Raw genomic sequence first — 20,268 nt, 5'->3', positions numbered from 1 at the left:
TCAGTCGTGTCTGACTCTGCGACCCCATGGACTGCAGCCTACCAGGCTCATCCGTCCATGGGATTTTCCAGGCAAGAGTACTGGAGTGCGGTGCCATCGCCTTCTCCTACTAGTGAGCCTACCTGAGGTCAATTCCCCTCTAACTGCTAACCTCTCCTTCCTCACTTCCAGGAGTGAAGACTGCCTGCCGTCCTGTCCTGCCCACCGTCTGCTGCAAGCTCTGGGGTGTCCTCCAGGACCTTGCTTCAGACAGGTAGGCTCCCCCATCCATTAAGCCACCAATGTCTCTGTTGCTGACTCCAGACTCTTTCTTTGGTTTCGAAACTGGGCAAGTGCAGGCGTTGCAGGCCTGCAACCTGCAGCCCAGCAGGTTCTTAGGGCCTGGATGAGGCTCAAGACCAGGGTGACAGTCAGCAGCAGCAGTGCATGCACATGCAAAACCTAGCTCTGACCTGAAAACATCCATATTTGTGGTGCAGAGTAGGGGTAAGGAGTCAGATCCATAAGGGAAAAAAGGGCGTGTGTTTTGAGCTGCTGAGTATAGAAGGATCGACTGCAGGGAACGAGCCTGTGGGGTCAGAAAGCGTCTGTTAAATGGCTCATTGCCTCCCTTAAGCAGTCAGGTAACGGCTCTCAGTCATCTTTTCGTTAGGAAACAGGGTTTCTTCGATGCCATAGAGGGTGACTTCGCCTGATTCATGCAGTAGGCCGTGCTGTTCCTTTTTTGTGTGTGTCTGGATTTATGTTTACTGGGGCTTATTTCTGACCTCTGAAGAACTTTTCCTACCCAGGTTCCAATCACAGGTGTCTCCCTTTAATGAACTGGTTAATGCCTTCGACATTTTGAACAATATCTGCCCATTCAGTATGAACAACGGAAGCTTAAAGTTTTAATTAGCCTGTGTTGTTTGCCTACTATCAGTTCCCTGGAACTCTCCTGATAGATACTTCCTGTTAATAGCTCGAGTTGGGATACTGGTTTGGAAATGTTGAACCAGTCTGTTTTCTGTCTTTGTCATCCTTAACTCCGAGTCATCCTAGAGCATCAGGGACAAGAAACACCCTGCAAGGACTCCAAGTCATGATGTTCTCCCTGTTGGATAGAGATGATCCCCATAGGGCTAGGATGCTGGTTGTCAGGCTCGCTGCTTTAGGGCAGGAGTGTACTGTGAATTATGTCTGCTGAGACCTCTGGTTTATGCAGAGAGGTTATGGAGAGACAGTACAGCTGCACTGCAGTTTCTTTCTACTTCCACCCTGCATCATCGAGGGTGTGGAGCCCAGGCCATCACTGAGGCTCTCCTAATGGTTTACAGCCTGCCACATACCCCATCCTGTGTCTGGAGTAGATAGCTGAAACTCCTCATGTTTTGAAAACCTGTCTTTCTCTCCATTGCCTCAAATTCAGCTTGAGTTGGGAGGAGAGGCTGGGGCGGGTGTATGTGAGAGACATTTGTTGCCCAGTCTTTTTCTTCTGCTTCACAATCCATCAAGGCCTGCGAGGTGGTTGATGGGTTTGCTGAGGCTGCTGTAACAAAATTCCACAGAATGAGTGGCCTAAATCACAAAAATTTATTTTCTCATGACTTTGGAGTCCAAGGTCAAGTTACTGGCAGGGTGGATTTTTTTTTTCTCTGTGTCCACACATGATCTTGTTGCTGTGTGTCCAAATTTCCTCTTCCTATAAGAACACCTGTCAGACTGGATTAGGGCCCGCCCTAATGGTGTCATTTTACCTTAATTACATCTTTCAGTTCAGTTCAGTCACTCAGTTATGTTCCACTGTTTGTGACCCCATGGACTGCAGCATGCCAGCTTCCCTGTTCATTACCAACTCCTGGAGCTTGCTCAAACTCATGTCCATTGAGTTGGTGATGCCATCCAGCCATCTCATCCTCTGTCGTCCCTTTCTCCTTCTGCCTTCAATCTTTCCCAGCATCAGGGTCTTTTCTAATGAATCAGTTCTTCACATCATGTGGCCAAAGTATTGGAGTTTCAGCATCAGTCCTTCCAATGAATATTCAGGACTGCTTTCCTTTAGGATTGACTGATTTGATCTCCTTGCTGTCCAAGGGACTCTCAGGACTTGGATTACCTGAGAGGAAAATACTTTAATGTCTGTCAATATTATCTCCATGCCAGCTTAGGTCCACCTCCCAGGGAGTGCCATTGGCAGCAGATATCAGAAAGCTATGACAGAGGAGAGGGAACCAAAGACAGACATTTCAAAAGGGAAGTTAGCTGATTTATTACAGATCAGGGTCACAGAGAAGAAGAAATTACAGTTTCATGCCATGGGGCTCTGTGCTCTCTCTGCTCTATGTCTTGGTCCCACCTGTAATGGAGGCTTAAGCCCAGATCCTTCTCTGTCTGAGCAGGAAACTGAGATTCATTCTATTTAAAGTCAGCTGACTGGTAAAAGAAAATATCATATCCTTAACATTCAAAGAAACCAAGATCATTGAACTGAATAATCCAAAATTGAGCAATTGAATATAGTAGCCACTAATACAGGTGTTATTTAAATTTAAACTTTAATAAATAAAAATTAATTAAATGTCAGAATTCAGTTTTTCATTTGCACTAGCACATTTGATATTATTAGACCACATGTGGCTAGTCGTCACCGTATTGAGCATCACAGATAAAGAATTTGCTGCTAATTCCATGGCTGTCCAGTGGTTAGGGACTCAGCCCTTTAACTGCCAAGGGCCTGAGTTCAATGGCTGGTTGGGGAACTAAGATCCCACAACCACGTGGCATGGCCAAAGAAAAAGAAACAAGCTAAGACGTTGTTCATGCATGGTGGGACCAATTTCCACATTTATTGGAGTTCTGATGATCTGTGTTCACTTTTGATTTCTGAACTTCCTTTACTGATGATCAGATTTCCCAACAAAGAATTTGCAACAATCCCCACTCCCATGGGGACCCAAAGTCTTAGGGAATTTAAAATATTTGAAGAACCATCTCTGCCCATAAAGGAGACTAGGGATCAAATAATGTCCTTCTATCTACAGTGTAGTCTTTCAGGCATAAAATTTAGTGGCTACATCATTGTTTCTGAAAAAGAGAAAACTGTTGTTAAGTTGGTTAAGGCCCCATGTGCGTCTACTTGACACTGTGGCAACAATTAATAATAGCACAAATTATTTCCCTTAACTTAAACAATTTCATATTCAGTTTTTTCCTAACTATAAGATGACTAAGTTTGATTGCCATTTGTCCTCTAGCTTTTGAGTCTTGTACTAGAAACTGTTTCAGCTCAGCCATCTCATAATCAATTCCATCCAGAGGAGACATATCCCTGCCAATTGGGGATGCTCCAGGAAGAGCAAACTAAGTGGAACTCAATGCTCTAGGGCCTTAGAAAGTCATAAAAGTCAGTGCTTGTATATTTCTTGTTTACAGAAAATATATAGTCCTGTCATAACCTTCAGGCTTTCTTGGTCGGATCAGCCAGCCCACTGCCCTGCTTGCCTTCTCTCCTCCCAGAAATATTTGTTATAACTTACTGCAGAGATGATACATTACTAATTTATTATAACTTCGTGGGAATGTCATCAGCCATGATCTCTTCCAGGTATGTTAGCAGTTTAATCATTCTCTCTCATTGATGAATAAAAGTGCTGTAGCTCAATGTGTAATGACTTTCAAGCCAAAGAAAATGTGGTGGTGCATTTTTCTTCCGTGTTTTCTTCTAGAAGTTTTATAGTATGAATTGTTCCATTTAGATCCTTGATTTCTTCATAACAGTAAAGGGATTCCTTCTAAGAGTTCATTATTTAGTATGATCTCTTTGGGGCATTCCAAAGATATATCTATAATATGAAGAGATTTCTCTCGTATTTCCCGTTAGCCTGATGGACAACTTTGAATCATCTTCCTTGATGTCTCAGCTGCTTGAATAATTCCTTTCAACACCCTGGGTTCTTGTTCTCTTTCATCTGTTTTTCCTCTTTTTTCTGACTTCTACCTGTTGCCTGAGCTCTGCCACTCGTCTTCCTCAGTGCTCTGATTTATTCTCTTCTTGTGGTATTTATTTTTTTTCCTTCTATTTCTTTTTTTTTAATTTTATTTTATTTTTAAACTTTACATAACTGTATTAGTTTTGCCAAATATCAAAATGAATCCGCCACAGGTATACATGTGTTCCCCATCCTGAACCCTCCTCCCTCCTCCCTCCCCTTCTTGTGGTATTTAGAGTAATGTGGCTGTTTTAGGGGAATAAATAATAACAGATAATGTGGTTTGTTCTAATCTAAAATCAGACTCCTGTTACTTGAACACTGAGGTATGTGGCAGAGAGTAAGTTTGCAGGCCAGTAAAACACTTAGCCAGTCTGCGCTGAGCCCTGCAGACCAACACAGTAGAAGAGCCTGCCCACCTCCTCCTTATAGTCCACCTGGGCCACCCAAGTGGCGTGCAGAACATGCAAGCTCTTCACAGAATCCTGTCCCCATAAAGGGAGCCTTGCAAGGCTTCCAGCTCTGCATGCCCATCTTTGTATCCTAATTTCGTTAAGCAAGAAACTCATCTCACCTCCTTTGTAAAGAAGTGAGGGAGGGAAACTGGGCATGAGCCCAAGTTACTTTCCCTGTATCATTCTCTTCAGGGGAATGGAGCAGAAAGGAAAATACGGGAATATGAGGAGAGGCACTAGGCCTCCCATTATAACCATTTCTCCAGTCATAACTTCCAAGTACGTATCTGTAGCACAGACCTCTCCTCAAATTTTCCACTTCTGTTTCTATGACTGAGATGTATGGCTAGCAGGTCAGGGTCAGCACATGCAGGGTATTAGCATGTGTTTGTCTGCTCGTTACTCTTCACAGGAGTGGTCATCTCCACCTCCCTGATTGTTCAGGCCAGGAATCTAGGAGTCTTCTTTTATTTCTCTCTCCATCCTATGGGTTCCATGTCCAGAATAAGTATTAGTCTCATCCATTCACTGGTGTTCTTGCCACAAGCCTTCACAAAGCAATGATCACATATCATCAGGACTATTACAGTATTTTTATTTTTCCTTCCCTGCCTCTGTCCTTTCCACCAATTCATGACCCATGCAGTAGGCACTGAGAACTTTTAACCATGTAAATCAGAGATGAATGAGTCTCTGTTTTATTTTATTTTTTAATATTTTTGTTTATTTGGCTGTGCTGGGTCTTAGTTGCAGCATGCAGGATTTAGTTCCCCAACCAGGGATCAACTCAGGCCTCCTGCATTGGGAGCTTGGAGTCTCAGCCACAGGACCTCTAAGGAAATCCCAATGAACCTCTGCTTTGGTAGCTTCCGTGGCTTCTGATCTTCCTCAGGATAAAATACACACTTCTCCTGTGATTCCCTGTCTCAGGAGCTTCTTTATATCCTTTTTTGCCCTCAGTCAGTCATTATTTTTGTTCAAGAAGTGTCTAGTAGCTGTCTTCCTCTCCTCTGCTATGATACCTACCAGCTCTGTGAAGGCAGAAGCTGTGTTCCACCTGGTTCATCACTGTGTCCCCAGAACTGTGGACCTTATGTGAGAGAGTGCCAGGCTAGGGGACATGCTCTGGATACATGATTTCATTTGATGTTCATAGCAACCTAAGTGAAGTGAAGTGAAAGTCACTCAGTCATGTCCAACTCTTCGCGACCCCATAGACTGTATATGGACCCCATGGACTGAATTCTCCTGGCCAGAATACTGGAGTGGGTAGCCTTTCCCTTCTCCAGGGGATCTTCCCAACCCAGGGATTGAACCCAGGTCTCCTGCATTGCAGGCGGATTCTTTACCAGCTGAGCCACCAGGGAAGCCCTAGGGAGGTTGCTAATATGAGGGAAAAGTACCCTGAGACTTAGCATGGCTAAATAACTGGCCCAAGATGACACAGCTTTTAAGTGATAAGTATACACGTGGTATATGAACCCACTTTTGTTTGCCCTAAAGCCTGCATACCCCACCTCTTGCAATTCGGTTATCTGCACATGTAAATTGGGGGTGGGGAGAAGCGAAATCTACCCAACTCTTTTCTTTCCAAAGGAGTTTACCCAACAAAGAGCTCGGCTCAAAAAAAAAAAAAAAAGCAAAGCCAAAAACAGAAAAGAAAAGGAATAATTGTCCTTCCTATAGGGAATATTTTAGCAGGTCAAATAATTAAAATTTAGGAAACTATCCCTGCCTGTAAGAGTAGAACATTTGCTGTTTAAGAGAAACAAGCAGAATCACAGTTGAGTACAATGGGGGTATTACCACCATCTGCAGAAATGAGCTCACCCACAGACAGTGAGAATCAAATCCATTCCTTTATTTTAATGAAATAATCAGGAAACGATTTGTGGGGCACTTACTGTGCATCAGTCAATGCAACTTTGTGTTGTAAGAGTTACAAAGACACTGCCTCTGCTCTCAAGGAGTTTACAATCCAGTAGGAAAGACAACTGGGTAAAGAACTAAATGAAGTACAGGTCAGATTAAAATAAGAGCTGAAACAGAGCAAGAATTCAAGCATCTTTTTGATGCACAATTTATATTTTGAGTACTGAGTATACTCATGCATAAAATATCTGATAAGCTTGACGATTTGTGTTTTGTCATTTTGTTTTACTAAGTCAAATGCTTTGCTTCTTACGTTTTTATTTGCCATGTATCTCTCTGTATATGAGACTGAGAATGTGTTGCATGGTGAAGAGAGAGACTGGTGTCTTGGTGTCTATGGTGTGTATCAACTCTGTCTCCTGGGGCAAGTTCATTAACTCTGTAAACCTTTCCTTCCTCATTGGTGAAAGAAAATAATAATGGTATCCCCAGGGTTTGAGGGGAAGATTAAATTAGACAGTGTCTATACAGTTTTCAGGGTTTGAGAAGTTAACTTTCTCCACAGATAAGCCAAAAGCTGATTAAGTATGTAGACTTAAATCTGTTTATCAAAGATTACAGATCTTGAGAAGTATTTTTTTTTAAGTCTCTATTGCTAGTGTATATGATTGCTTTAGGGCTTCCCTGGTGGCTCAGTGGTAAAGTATCCTCCTGCCAGTGCAGGAGACATGAGTTCAATCCCTGGTTTGGGAAGATCCCCTGGATGAAGAAATGGCAACCCACTCTAGTATTCTTGCCTGGAGAATTCCATGGACAGAGAAGCCTGGCAGGCCACAGTTCATGCAGTCACAAGGAGTCAGACATGACCGAGTGACGAAACCGCAACAACATGATTGATTTATTTTCATAAAACTTTTGATGGCTTTCATAAATTTCATGATTGAGATATGTTAAAGGACTAGCCATGCCCTGCCAAGGAAACTTGAATTTCTCTAAGGGATTCGGTCACTGAGTGGTGATGTCTTCCAAGTGGTAATCTACAGCCAGGATCCCCTTAGGTCCCCTTCATTTTTACTGACAGCTCATCTGTCATACAATCTTCCCACATGCTTTGATCAAAGCAAGCACTCGTTTTGCTACACAAGTCAGTTAGCCTTATGCTACCACATTAGACAATGGTTCTTAATCAGGAGTGATTTTGCCTGCCAGGGGACATTTGACAATGTCTGGAGATATTTTTGGTTGTCACACCCAGGGTAGAGGGGGGTGCTACTGGTTATCTAGTGGGTAGAGGCCAGGGGTGCTCCTTTACTAAACTTCCCACGATGCACAGGACAGTGCCCCCACACCCATAACAGAACTTTCTGGCACCAAATGTCAGTAGTACTGTGATTGAGAAACCCTGATATTTAGGTAATTTCTACCTGGTGACCCAGCCAGAAACGTGGGAGGCATCTTTGATTCCCCCTCCAGCCCCATGATATATAGATTTTACATACAGGACAACCCAGCAAGAGAAAAATTTTTATCTACTCATCCTTTCCACTTTCCATGATCATTTCAAGCCAAAATAACTATAGCCTCCAACAGTTACAGTCTCCTCTGAAAGAATCTTTGTAACTTGCTCCTTCTAATCCATAATCTTTTCTGTCTTCAGAATTACTTTCCTAAAATGAAAGGTTGTAAATGTATCTACTTATAGTATTTCAAGATTAAATGAAAACGGCTAAGGACAGACTCTAGAAAGGCCTTCAACATTAGAAACCACAAGGGCATCTCTTGAAGACTACCTCTTCCCAAACTATTTGCACTCTAGGCTCCAGGTGTGTTGGAAGGTCTACCTTGCTTGAGTGCTCTTCCTATCCTTGGCTTTCTCAGGTCTTCATTCCTTTGGCACCCTGGGCCCTCTTACATCCGGATATGCACTCCCAGAAACTCTCAGTCATCCTTTTCAGGTCCTGCTCAGACATTGCCTGATTGGGAAGCTTTCTGTAACTGTGTGTAGAGTAAATACCTTTTCTTTGTCAATTCCTCTAAAATAGCAAAAGTACTGGTATCCTAGATTGTGAACTTCTTGAAAGCAGGGCTGTATTTTAGATCTTAGTGTCCCCAGAACCTAGCAGTGTCTGGAACACAGTAATTGCACTTTGTTAAAAGAATAGAATCAAACTAATATTTATTTATCTTTTTAGTTTTACATTTTTATTTTTCTAATTTATTCTTTTGTTTATAATTGGTGAATTCACTGTTTAAAATGGCCCCATTAATTAACAATAAACATGTCTCAGGTATAAAAGATGGAGCTGGGCTGTGAAGGTGGTTCAGTCTTCAAAAGCCCTTTGTCTTCCCAGGACACCAGGCCATCTGCAAACCTGCTGATCATTCTTCTCGTTCCTGCTCAGCCCAATACCCTTTTATTTTTCTAATTAATTTTTATTGAGGTATAGTTGCTTCAGAATGTTGTGCTAGTTTCTACTGTATATCAAAGAATATCAGCTATATGTATATATATTCCCCCCCTTTTTTGATTTACTTCCCACTCTGGTCACCACAAAGCCCTGAGCTATACAGTATGTTCTCATTAGTTATTTATTTTTATAGATTATTGCTTAACCAATTGAAAAAAAAAGGGGGGGCTATATTGGAGTGTCAGCCAGAACCAGATGCAACACTTGGAGATTAAATAATTTGAAGATAACGTAATGAGAGAACTTAATATGTGGGAATAGAAATCAGGAGAGAAAGTGCCGTGAATCTGGGCAAGCTGTATCAGGAGGTGACACCACTGTGGCCTGAATGAGAAAGGGGTGGGAGCTGTCACTGGAACCTAGAAACTGGGGGTGTGTGGAGTGAGGGGTAGAGAGACAGAGACAGACAGAAGAAGGGAGGATAAATGGGAGAATAAATGAATGAATGGATGGAAGAATGAGAGAGGCAGCTTCTAGACAGTAGTGGTCAGATCTCCTGCAGGGGATGCCTTCAGCTGAACACAATAAAATGTGGAAGTAAATGGAGCATGTTGATGTGGTCCCCACAGATCAGGCTCCAAGGACCAAAATTAGAATGAAGGATGGAAAGTAGATCTGGACAAGGTAACTGGAAAATACCCAGCACCATGACATACCGAAGAGAAGCGTGGCTTTTGAAGTCTCCCAAACCTTAGTTTTAGATCCACGTGTTTGTATTCTCTCTAGGTGTGTGATCGTGGGTAACATGTTTACATGTCTAGACTTCAGTAGTCATTGTAACTGCTTCTTTGAGATTATGATTAAGATTAAATGATGTACATATATATGTGCCTTATAGATTGTCTAACATAGAGTAGAACTAATAAGATGAAGAGGTCATGTTTCTATATATATATTTTTAAAAGGTTAGATTTTTTTTTCTAAACTAGGTAAAGAAAAGAAAACCATGTGCTTTCTCTTTGCCAGTCCTCTCAATTCCTTCCACAGATGATGGAGCCACAGAAGAACTAGTGCCACGAATGGAAAGCTTGTCCCAGATCATCCTGAGTCAGTATTATTGCCACAGGCTTTTGTGTATATGTACATACCAAATGAAGCTGGAAAGCTCCAAACTGCCTGCATCTGTACCTTTACTAGCGGTTTGTTATTTTATAGTGATGCAGTTTGCTCAAGAAGTATTTACATTTTCCTCATATAGACTATCTGCTTTCAGAAGTTGTCCAGTTTAAATAGCGGGAATTCATCCACTGAAGACACACAATTTGGTTGAAACATCTGTTTGATATTCTGTGCAACCAACTTCATCTATTCATTATACAAAAAGAACAGTCTTATAATAAACTTTTTTTTTTTTTTTCGGTCACGGCAATCACACAGCTGCAGGAAACATGGTTTATCATTAGATAATCACATCCTTGGGGATTGGACGCACCCGACTGTGTCTTATGCTTTCTGTGTTGGAAATTTAATTTTCTCATAAATGTCAGAACGGTTGCCTTGCCACATATTGCTTAATTAATAATTAAACCATAATTCCATCCTCATAAACTATATTTAAATCTATATGCTATAAGTATGTATACATAATATGAGTGGGACTAAACAGAGATAACAAAATCTTTTGTATCTCAGATAACTGCATTTACATTTCATACCCTAGTATTAACTTGTACTCGTTGGTACATTTATTCCATCAGTGAAAACATCAGCTCATAAAAATGTAATTGAAGAAACATCACCCAATTCTTAATGTCCTCCCCCTGCTTTCTCATATATATCATCAGCCCAAATTTTTTAAGATATCAAGCTAAGGGTAAGAGTGATTGTGAGTAATAAGGAAAAGTTCTGAAGATCTGTGATAAACTACCTATTATATCACGTGCAATTTAAGTCAGTTTTTGAGCAAGATGGCCCTTGAGCATGTGTCTCCAGGGTGAATCCTTGTCACTAGGAGGCAATAGAGTGTGGGGAGTTCTCAAAAAGATGAGTGGGCTGTAGAGGGGGATTGCTAAGGCCACTTCACACTGGAATTAGTTTTAGTTGATAAGAAATCAATTGGTAAGTTACAGTGAAGTTACTATTCTTAACCATTCAGTATTTTTGTTATTCTCATCTCTTCTCTTTATGGAAGAGATACACATGCTAGGCCTAGGAGGAGAATGAGAGCCACACAGAGTAAAGCTATTCCCTGTGGTTGTTCAATTGCTCAGTCATGTCCGACACTTTGTGACCCCATGGACTGCAGCATGCCAGGCTTCCCTCCTTCACTATCTTTTAGAGTTTGCTGAAACTCATGTCCATTGAGTCAAATGATATCATCCAACCATCTTGTCCTCTGTTGTCCCCTTCTCCTCATGCCTTCTATCTTTCCCAGCATCAGGGGCTTTTCCAGTGAGTCAGCTCTTCTCATCAGGTGGCCAAAGTATTGGAGCTTAAGCTTCAGCCTCAGCCCTTCCATTGAATATTCAGGGTTGATTTCCTTTAGGATTGACAGGTTTGATGTCCTTGCAGTTCAAGGGACTCTTAAGAGTCTTCTCCAGCACCACAATTCAAAAGCATCAGTTCTTCAGTGCTCAGCCTTCTTTATGGTCCAACTCTCACATCCATACATGACTACTGGAAAAACCATAGCTTTGATTAGATGGAACTTTGTCAGCAAAGTAATGTTTCTGCTTTCTAAGACGCTGTCTAGGTTGGTCATAGCTTTTCTTCCAAGGAGCAAGCGTCTTTTAATTCCATGGCTGCAGTCACCATCCGAGTAGTTTTGGAGCCCAAGAAAATAAAGTCTGTCACTGTTTCCATTGTTTCTCCATCCATTTGCCATGAAGTGATGAGACCGGATGCCATGATCTTCATTTCTTGAATGTTGAGTTTTAAGTGAGCTTTTTCTCTCTTGTCTTTCATTTTCATCAAAAGGCTCTTAAGTTCCTCTTCACTTTCTGCCATAAGGGTGGTGTCATCTGCATATCTGAGGTTATTGATATTTCTCCTGGCAGTCTTGATTCTAGCTTGTGCTTAGATACAGATTTCTCAGGAGGCAGGTAAGATGGTCTGGTATTCCTATCTCTTTAAGAATTTTCACAATTTGTTGTGATCCACGCAGTCAGAGGCTTTAGTGTAGTTAGTAAAGCAGAAGTAGATGTCTTTTAGGAATTCTCTTGCTTTTTCTAAGATCCAAGGGATGTTGGCAGTTTGGTTCCTTTGCCTTTTCTAAATCCACCTTGCACATATGGAAGTTCTTGGTTCATGTACTGTTGAAACTTAGCTTGGAGGATTTTGATGACCTTGCTAGCATGTGAAATGAGTGCAATTGTGCAGTAGTTTTAACATTCTTTGGCATTGCATTACTTAGGGATTGGAATGAAAACTGACTTTTTCCAGTCCTGTGGCCACTGCTGAGTTTTCCAAATTTGCTGGCATATTGAGTGCAGCACTTTCACAGCATCCTCTTTTAGGGTTTTCAATACCTCAACTGGAATTTCATCACCTCCACTAGCTTTGTTCGTGATGCTTCCCAAGGCCCACTTGACTTTGTACTTCAAGTTACCTGGGTCTAGGTGAGTGGTCACTCCATCATGGTTATCCAGGTCATTAAGATTTTTTTTGTATAATTCTTCTGTGTATTCTTTGCACCTCTTCTTAATAGCTTCTGATTCTGTTAGGTTCATTTCTGAAAGGTTCCTTTCTGTCCTTTATCGAGCCCATCTTTGCATGAAATGTTCCCTTGGTATCTCTAATTTTCTTGAAGAGATCTCTAGTCTTTCCCATTCTGTTGTTTTCCTCTATTTCTTCTCATTGTTCATTTGGGAAAGCTTTTTTATCTCTCCTTGCTATTCTTTGGAACTCTGCATTCAAATGGGTATATCTTTTCTTTCTTCTTTGCCTTTTGCTTCCCTTCTTTCCTCAGTTATTTGTAAGGCTTCCTCAGACAACCATTTTGCCTTTTTGCATTTCTTTTTCTTCAGGATGGTTTTGATCACTGCCTCCTGTGCAATGTCATGAACCTCCATCTATAGTTCTTCGGGCACTCTGTCTATCAGATCTAATCCCTTGAATCTGTTTGTCACTTCCACTGTATAATCATAAGGGATTTGATTTAGGTCATACCTGAATGGTCTAGTGGTTTTCCCTACTTTCTTCAATTTAAGTCTGAATTTTGCAATAAAGAGTTCATGATCTGAGCCACAGTCAGCTCTTGGTCTTGTTTTTGCTGACTGTCTAGAGCTTCTCCATCTTTGGCTGCAAAGAATATATCACTCGTATTTTGATATTGACCATCTGGTGATGTCTGGTGTAGAGTCTTCTCTTGTGTTGTTGGAAGAGGGCGTTTGCTATGACCATTGTGTTCTCTTGGGAAAACTGTTAGCCTTTGCCCTGCTTCATTTTGTACTCCAAGGCTAAACTTTCCTGTTACTCCAGGTATCTCTTGACTTCCTACTTTTGCATTCCAGTCCCCATGATGAAAAGGACATTCCCTGTGGACACCAGCCTAAATCAATTGAATTTCCAGCTGGCAGCAGGCATGGGTGAGCCCAGCCTAGACCAACTGACAGTCAGCCATATAAATGTTTCTTGTGCTATGCCACAAGATGATGGTGGTTTGGTTTGTACCATGATTATGACTACAGTGAACTGCCCCTTGCCTTTTTCATCTTAGTCACCCCTTCCAACATTAGTGTATATTTGGTGGGTAGTAATGGTCGATACCATTCACTCTGTTCCCTGCTATGGGCAAGGTTCATTCCGTATGCTAGCTCTGGTTCTCACATAATTATTACCTAATTTTAGTGATAAGTCAGAAGTTCAGAGATATGATCATTTCATTGCTTGCTTGACATCTCCACCTTGAGTTCTTACAGACATCACAAACATTCATTCAAAACCAAGTGCCTTATCTCTACCCATCTTCGTCCCTTACAACCTGTTCAACCCATAGTCTTCCCACCTCAGTTAATGGCAGTTCTGTCTGTCCAGTTACTCAGCTACAAAACCTTGGGACTGTGTTTGACTTTTCTCTCAGACCTCAAATCCAATTTATCAAGAAATCCTATTGAATGTATGTTTGTATTACTTGTAGAATCAGATCACTTCTCACCACACCCACTGCCACCACCCTTGTCCAAAGCACCACCTCTTGCCTGGATTACTGCATTAGTCTTTTATGTAACCTGGCGACTTTCACTCATGTCCCTGTGCAGATGATTCTTCACATAGAACCTAGAGTAATCTTCCGAAAAATATTTGTTAAATCATATCACTCTTCTGTGAAAAGCATTCTCAGGATAAAACTTAAGGTTCCTGCAATGGAATACAAGACTCTCAACAATTTTTCTTCAGTGGACTATAAGCTCCACAAGGACAGGAGCTATTATATTTTGCTCAGTGGTATTTCTACAGGGCCTGAACAATGCCAAATACTATTTTAGGTGCTCACTAAATATTTGTTGATTGAATGGAGAAAGGTAACGTTGAGTACAGGTCATTCATTTAGTAACTGTCTGATTGGAATGTAAATTCAGTTTGATCTAACTGCAGTACCATTCCATGTTTTCATCTCTTGTCCAGTGTTCAACTTTTATGTATTGTAGACAGATATTTTAGTCTTTTCCCTAATGACTTGTTTGTCTCCTTTTTTCTTCCATGCTTTAATAAATTTTACTGGGTGAAAAATGGATTGGTGGTTATGGTGAGGACGAGGGTAGTTTGCTAAGATATTTTGTGTGCATGATACTAAGATTGGAGAGGGAAGGATATCACTGTTATCTCCTCTTAGTGGCAAAAAATGAAACTACAAAGTAAGGAGGGACTGGAAGGGGCTCTGTCGGGGAGCTTGCCTCTCTTCTTTGATAGTAATTTTTGTTTTTATGTAACTAAAAAAAATTTCCATTATACGATCTGAAAGCCATGTTTTCTAAGCTTGTGACAGAATGTATTACAGCATTCTGCCAGGAAATAGGAGGTTAACTTATCTTTCATCATTTCCTTTTATTCTGTCAATACCAGAGATGGAGACTCACTCCTTTTGCAATAAGCCTTCATATTTTGGAGATCATGATTAAAACACCTCCTGCTTTTCTTTGGTCTTAAATAATGTTAAATCATTTAACTGCTATACCTCAATCTTATCATAAATCTTTAGTCATTTTCATTACTTTACTGTAAGTACTTCAATTCTCCACATACTAAAGGTTAAAGGGCCTCTATTGGTATTCTTCAGTAGGGGATTTTACTATTTTAGTGTTGAATGTATAAACACAGACATGATTAATTACACAGACTCTTCTGAACTGAATGCTTAACCAAAATACAGATACAGATGCATTCATAGTTTGTGTGTGTGTGCTAAGGGCTTCCCTGATGGCACTAGTAGTAAAGAACCTGCCTGCCAGTGCAGGAGATATAAAAGACACGGGTTTGATCCCTAGTTGAAAAGATTCCCCTGGAGGAGGAAATGGCAACCCACTCCACTATTGTTGCCTGGAGTATCCCCTTGGACAGAGGAGCCTGGCAGGCTACAGTCCATAGGATTGCAAAGAGTTGGACACAATGGAAGCGATACTCATAGTGTAAATACTATTATAATGCTGCTTTATGTCATAGTGATATTTTTACTTTGGTTTTTATATTATTATTTAATCTTTAGATCACTTAAAAAACCCTCTCTTTATCTACATACTTAATACTTTAAAAAATAGTTTTAAGTAGATTTTCAGGGCCTTATGTCCTTTGTACCATCGTAATTTTTAGATTTAGAGCACTACTCTTAATTTATGAGTGAAATGACTTTTGTGGTAACATTGCAAAAAAAGAAAGATCCTTGAGTACCACCGTAAAAAAAAAAGGTACTTCTATGATATTTACTTTGTTTCCACATATGTTACCTAACTGTTTTCTTTCCACTGGGCTAAGAAACACTATGATCTGGGAACTGAATTCTCAGAGATTCCTTATAAATATAAGCCCTCCCCTCCCCCAATAACATAAAGACAATGAGCCAACAATTTGTTCATGCTTCTTTTCTGATCTTAATGTTTTTAAGAATTGAAGAGATAACCTACATCACTGGTATGAAAGGCCAATTATAGCATAATAGCTTTTATATAAATTTAACCAATAAAAAAATTCTTGGATTATCCCTAAAATGCAGGATAAAGATGTACTTGGTTCACCTTGATTAGCTGTTAAGACTTGCAGATTTATGTGATGGGAAGAATATAACTTGACTGAATTGTCCATTTTGACATCCATGCTCTCTTGAATAAAAATGAGCTAAGAAACATGTTTTTTTGAAAAAAGGAAAGGGACACATTTTTCCTAAATCTCTCTTTGGCTTTGAAGAGATGATTTCTAAGAAAGATGCTTTGCCTTTGTTTCTAGAAGAATTATTTTACAACCTGATTTTCTGTAAATGAAATTGTCATAAATCCAGTCAATTTACTTAGATATGCTTGATCCTTTCTTGACATTTCTTCTTCCTTAAGCATTAGTGATTTGCCATCAGAGTCCATCTCAGAAAATTTTGATTAGCCAATGTCTAGCTGATCATATCCATTTTTTAGAAGCAATATATATCATGGAAGTTGATTTTATAGAACAAGGCAGAGGTGCTACATTTTGTTGATTTTGGAAGACAGATTTGGAAGTCATGATCCCATTGAGATTCAAAGGTAGGGGCCATCTATCCGACCTCTTTATGAGTAATGGATGGATGCTCTTGAGTCACCTTGAATTTATAGGCCGATTTTGTTTCTATTTCCTTTTTTCTATGGGTGGCCTCCATAATGTAATAGGATTCTCTAAGTAATTTAGAGATGGAAACAATTTTCATGACCCAATGGAGAGGTGCAGACTTCCTTACCACCCACCTAAGGGCACAGTCTTGGAAATTAAGGACTAGTATGATAGATGATACTGCTTGATGTTACATAGATTGATATTTCTCGAGCTTTAATGTATGTCCAGATCGCCAGAGGATCTTGGTAAAAGTGCAGATTTCGAATCACTAGGTCTGGATGGAGAGCAGGCCTGGAATTGGTCTCGAGGGTCTGTATTTCTAACAAGTTTCTAAGAGATGCTGCTGTTACCAGTCTGAGGTTGGCTTCACTTTGAGCAGCAAGAATATAAGCATTTCCCCCTATTGTAGCTATGGATCTTTCTCTTGCTAGAGATATTATCATATATTATAATATAGTTATTAATAAATAACAGCTTTAATTGCTAATAGTTGCACACTCGAGTGGTATAACATGAGGAAAGTACCAGCACATAGAAGCTACAAATAATTCATTTATAAATCCTTAATCAACCCAGATATTCTCCTGAAGTGACACACCAGTAAGGTCAGTCCTTATTCATGGCAGCCACACACAGTCTGGCCTGTACATGGCACATTGACAGTCCTGCTGTTTGCATAGACTAAGATGTGAGCATTGCCTCGTGGAGTTGTGAAGTACGGTGGCCCTGACTATTCTAAGGAAACAAAGGAAAAAGAAGCAATATTATTCAGAAAAGTCATCCCAATTTTCTCTACTGTTATTCCTTCCATTTGTTTTGTCTCGAATCATTGATCCTGAATTGGGCTCTAGTCTTGTTAATTCATTGACTTCTAACATGTAGTGTTGAATAATACTATCGGAAACCCAATTTACCCACTTCATTCCCAGTTCTTACCCTTTTATCAAGATTCTAGGTCAAGGATAGTAGATTCTTAAGTATTGTTTGTATTTATTATTGTTCAGTTGCTAAGTCGTGTCCAACTCTTTGAACCCCATGAACTGAAGCATGCCAGGCTTCCCTGTCCTCCACCATCTCCTGGAGTTTGCTCAAACTCATGTCCATTGAGTCGGTGATGTCATCCAACCATCTCATCCTCTGTCATCTCCTTCTCCTCCTGCCTTCCATCTTTCCCAGCATCAGGGTCTTTTCTAATGAGTCAGCTCTTCTCATCAGGTGGCCAAAATATTGGAGCTTCAGCATCAGTCCTTCCAGTGAATATTCAGGGTTGATTGCCTTTGGGATATACCTGGTTTGATATCCTTGCTGTCCAAGGGACTCTCAGGAATCTTATTTGTATAAGCAATAGTAAACACATAGAGGACTATTTTTCAACCCCTACTCTAGGTCACATGGTAGTTGTGGATGAGGACATCTACAGCCTTGTTGATGGGGTTGGAAGCTGCATGATCTTTGCTATAGTCTTGTGAATTGCACACTGTCCTCCCAGAAGTTATCCATTATATATAGAAAGAGCACTCTCACTTTTTAAATTAAGCAATGTGCTTTGGAAGCAACAGTAACAGATTTCATGAAATAATTACATTTTGATTCAGAAACTTTAAGGTCTACCCTGTACTGCGGTTCCAGAAGGGCATAGCTGACTAATGACAACATTGATTTCTCTGAAGCAGTTGCCTGACTAGTATAACTGAAATTATTTTAGCAGGTGTCACCAGTTTGTAATTTACAATTGCATCTCAGATGTGCATGTGACTTTCTTTTGTGCAGAACCTTAGTTCGCAAACCCCCATTTCTACTAATTTTTCCAATCAAAAGTAACCTAATTACTTCCAGATTTAAGTGTGGTTAGCTCAGGATTTAAACTTAGTTACCCTAATATTTTCCATGTTCCTATTTTCACCTCTGCTTATGGATATTCTAAGGCCTTGGAGAATTTACAGAGAGTTGTTACATTTTCCTGGTTGTATCAGTTAGCTATTGCCACGAGATAAGCCACCCTGGAACTCAGTGTCTGATATGATAAACATGTTGCTCACAAGCCATTAGCTACTTGTTGTTCATGGTCTTGGGGATTCATTTAGGTTTCTGCAGCCCCGCTGGACTAGGGCTCGCCCACACATTTGTCAGTTGTTTGATCTAGGATGACTTTTGCTGGGCTAACTGGGCCCTCCTGGGAGTGATCTTGCATTCTCCCACAGGGTAGCCTGGACTTCTTCAGGTGGTAGTGGCAGGGTTCCTCAAGAATACACAGAAGAGTGAATAACTCCTTGAGGTTCAGGCTCAGAATCACTCACTCCTATGCCCTTCATTCAGTGAGCCAATTTCAAGTCTTAGTAGCTCAGTCGTGTCCAACTCTGCAACCTTGTGGACTGGAGCCTGCTAGCCTCCTCTGTCCATATGATTTCCCAGGCAAGAATACTGGAGTGGGTTGCCATTTCCTCCTCAAGGGGATCTTCCTGACCCAGGGGTCGCACCCGAGTCTCCTGCATTGCAAACAGATTTACCACCGAGCCACCAAAAGTCACCAAAAGAAAGTCAGTCACAAAGCTAGACCAGTTTTAAGAGTTGGGGAAATAAATTCCACCTCTGAATGGGAGTTGTTACAAAAGCAGATTGCAAAAAGTGTAAGTACAGGGAGAGGTGAAGTATTGTGACTGTTTTTGCAATCAGTTGACTGCACTTGCCCTAGGGGAGGAGACTCAGGTTTGTTGTGTAACACTCCCATCCTTGCCCACCTCTCTCTAATGTACTTTGTCTGCCCCGCCCCCACCCCCTGTTATTCAACCTCTGACCATTTGCTTAGGTCGGGGGCTAAATTTCCTATGATACCCTTTGATCATGATGGCTGCACACTCTTGTGTTCTCTTTAGCCTGACACCAAGTTCCTTTTGGATGTCCAACTTACGCAGAAGAAAACCCGTTCATTAGCATTTCAAAATAATACTCTGCTACAAGTTAAAACTTTGCCATTTCTAGCTGATTCCGATTATGATGATTGCTTAGAAGATTGAAAGTTTAGCTGAGCCAAGCAATTTCACTGAATTAATTTCAATTTTCAGAATTTAAGGCAAAAAGATCATGTCTAAACTCATTTGTAATGGATGAAAGGGCACTAAGTGGAGTGTCAAAAATTACACACTTGTGTTGTCACTGTTCTTATTCCCTTTTATAAAATTTCATGAACACTAATGGAAGGAAACACCAGTCTGAATTACTGGGTAAATATCAATAGGTATACTAAAACAAGCTACAAGTACACATGAAGAATAGACTAAATTACCTATGTATCCTGTTTCCCCAAATCTAGTCCCACAATCATTGTCATCATCTCTGATGCTCTACCTACTTTGTTTTTCTTTTCTGGTCTATTTTGAAGGATGTTAGATTAACTTCCATCGGTTTTTACATAATAGCAGGCCACTGGCTAAAAACCAGAAGTACATCAGTTATTACCCATTAAATAATGGGTTAACCAAAAGGTTTATTTGGATTTGCTACAGAATGGTCCAGACACCCTTTTTTTCTTTATATTCTGTTTTGACCACCTCCATGTGACAAGTTTACTGTGGGTTGTCATTAAGCTCAGTCTATGATGTGGATGTGAAGTGGCCCAGAGGTAGGTAATATGGTATTGAACCTAGTAAAAGATGTCCCAGAAGCACATGGTGGACTCTAGAATTCACCCTATATTAAAGCCAGCCCTAATAGATACACAAAGCGAGTATGGATATGACGTTGCTCACAGAATAATCCAGACAAGTGCATTTG

The 20,268-nt window shown here is 40.6% G+C and overlaps 1 long non-coding RNA gene across 1 annotated transcript in view; it reads left to right on the top strand.

The window, feature by feature from the left end:
- LOC129639291 (uncharacterized) overlaps positions 1 to 10,986 on the top strand; it is a 49,222-nt gene extending 38,236 nt beyond the window's left edge. Inside the window, exons 2-4 of the long non-coding RNA XR_008708330.1 lie at positions 172 to 253; positions 3,412 to 3,583; positions 9,751 to 10,986. This is a non-coding gene — a long non-coding RNA (uncharacterized LOC129639291). The remainder of the gene's footprint in view (positions 1 to 171; positions 254 to 3,411; positions 3,584 to 9,750) is intronic.
- The last annotated feature ends 9,282 nt before the right edge of the window (positions 10,987 to 20,268 follow it).

This window comes from Bubalus kerabau, chromosome X (assembly GCF_029407905.1).
Source record: "Bubalus kerabau isolate K-KA32 ecotype Philippines breed swamp buffalo chromosome X, PCC_UOA_SB_1v2, whole genome shotgun sequence".
Classification (NCBI taxonomy): Eukaryota; Metazoa; Chordata; class Mammalia; order Artiodactyla; family Bovidae; genus Bubalus; species Bubalus kerabau.
This window is presented reverse-complemented; position numbering and strand designations above follow the sequence as displayed.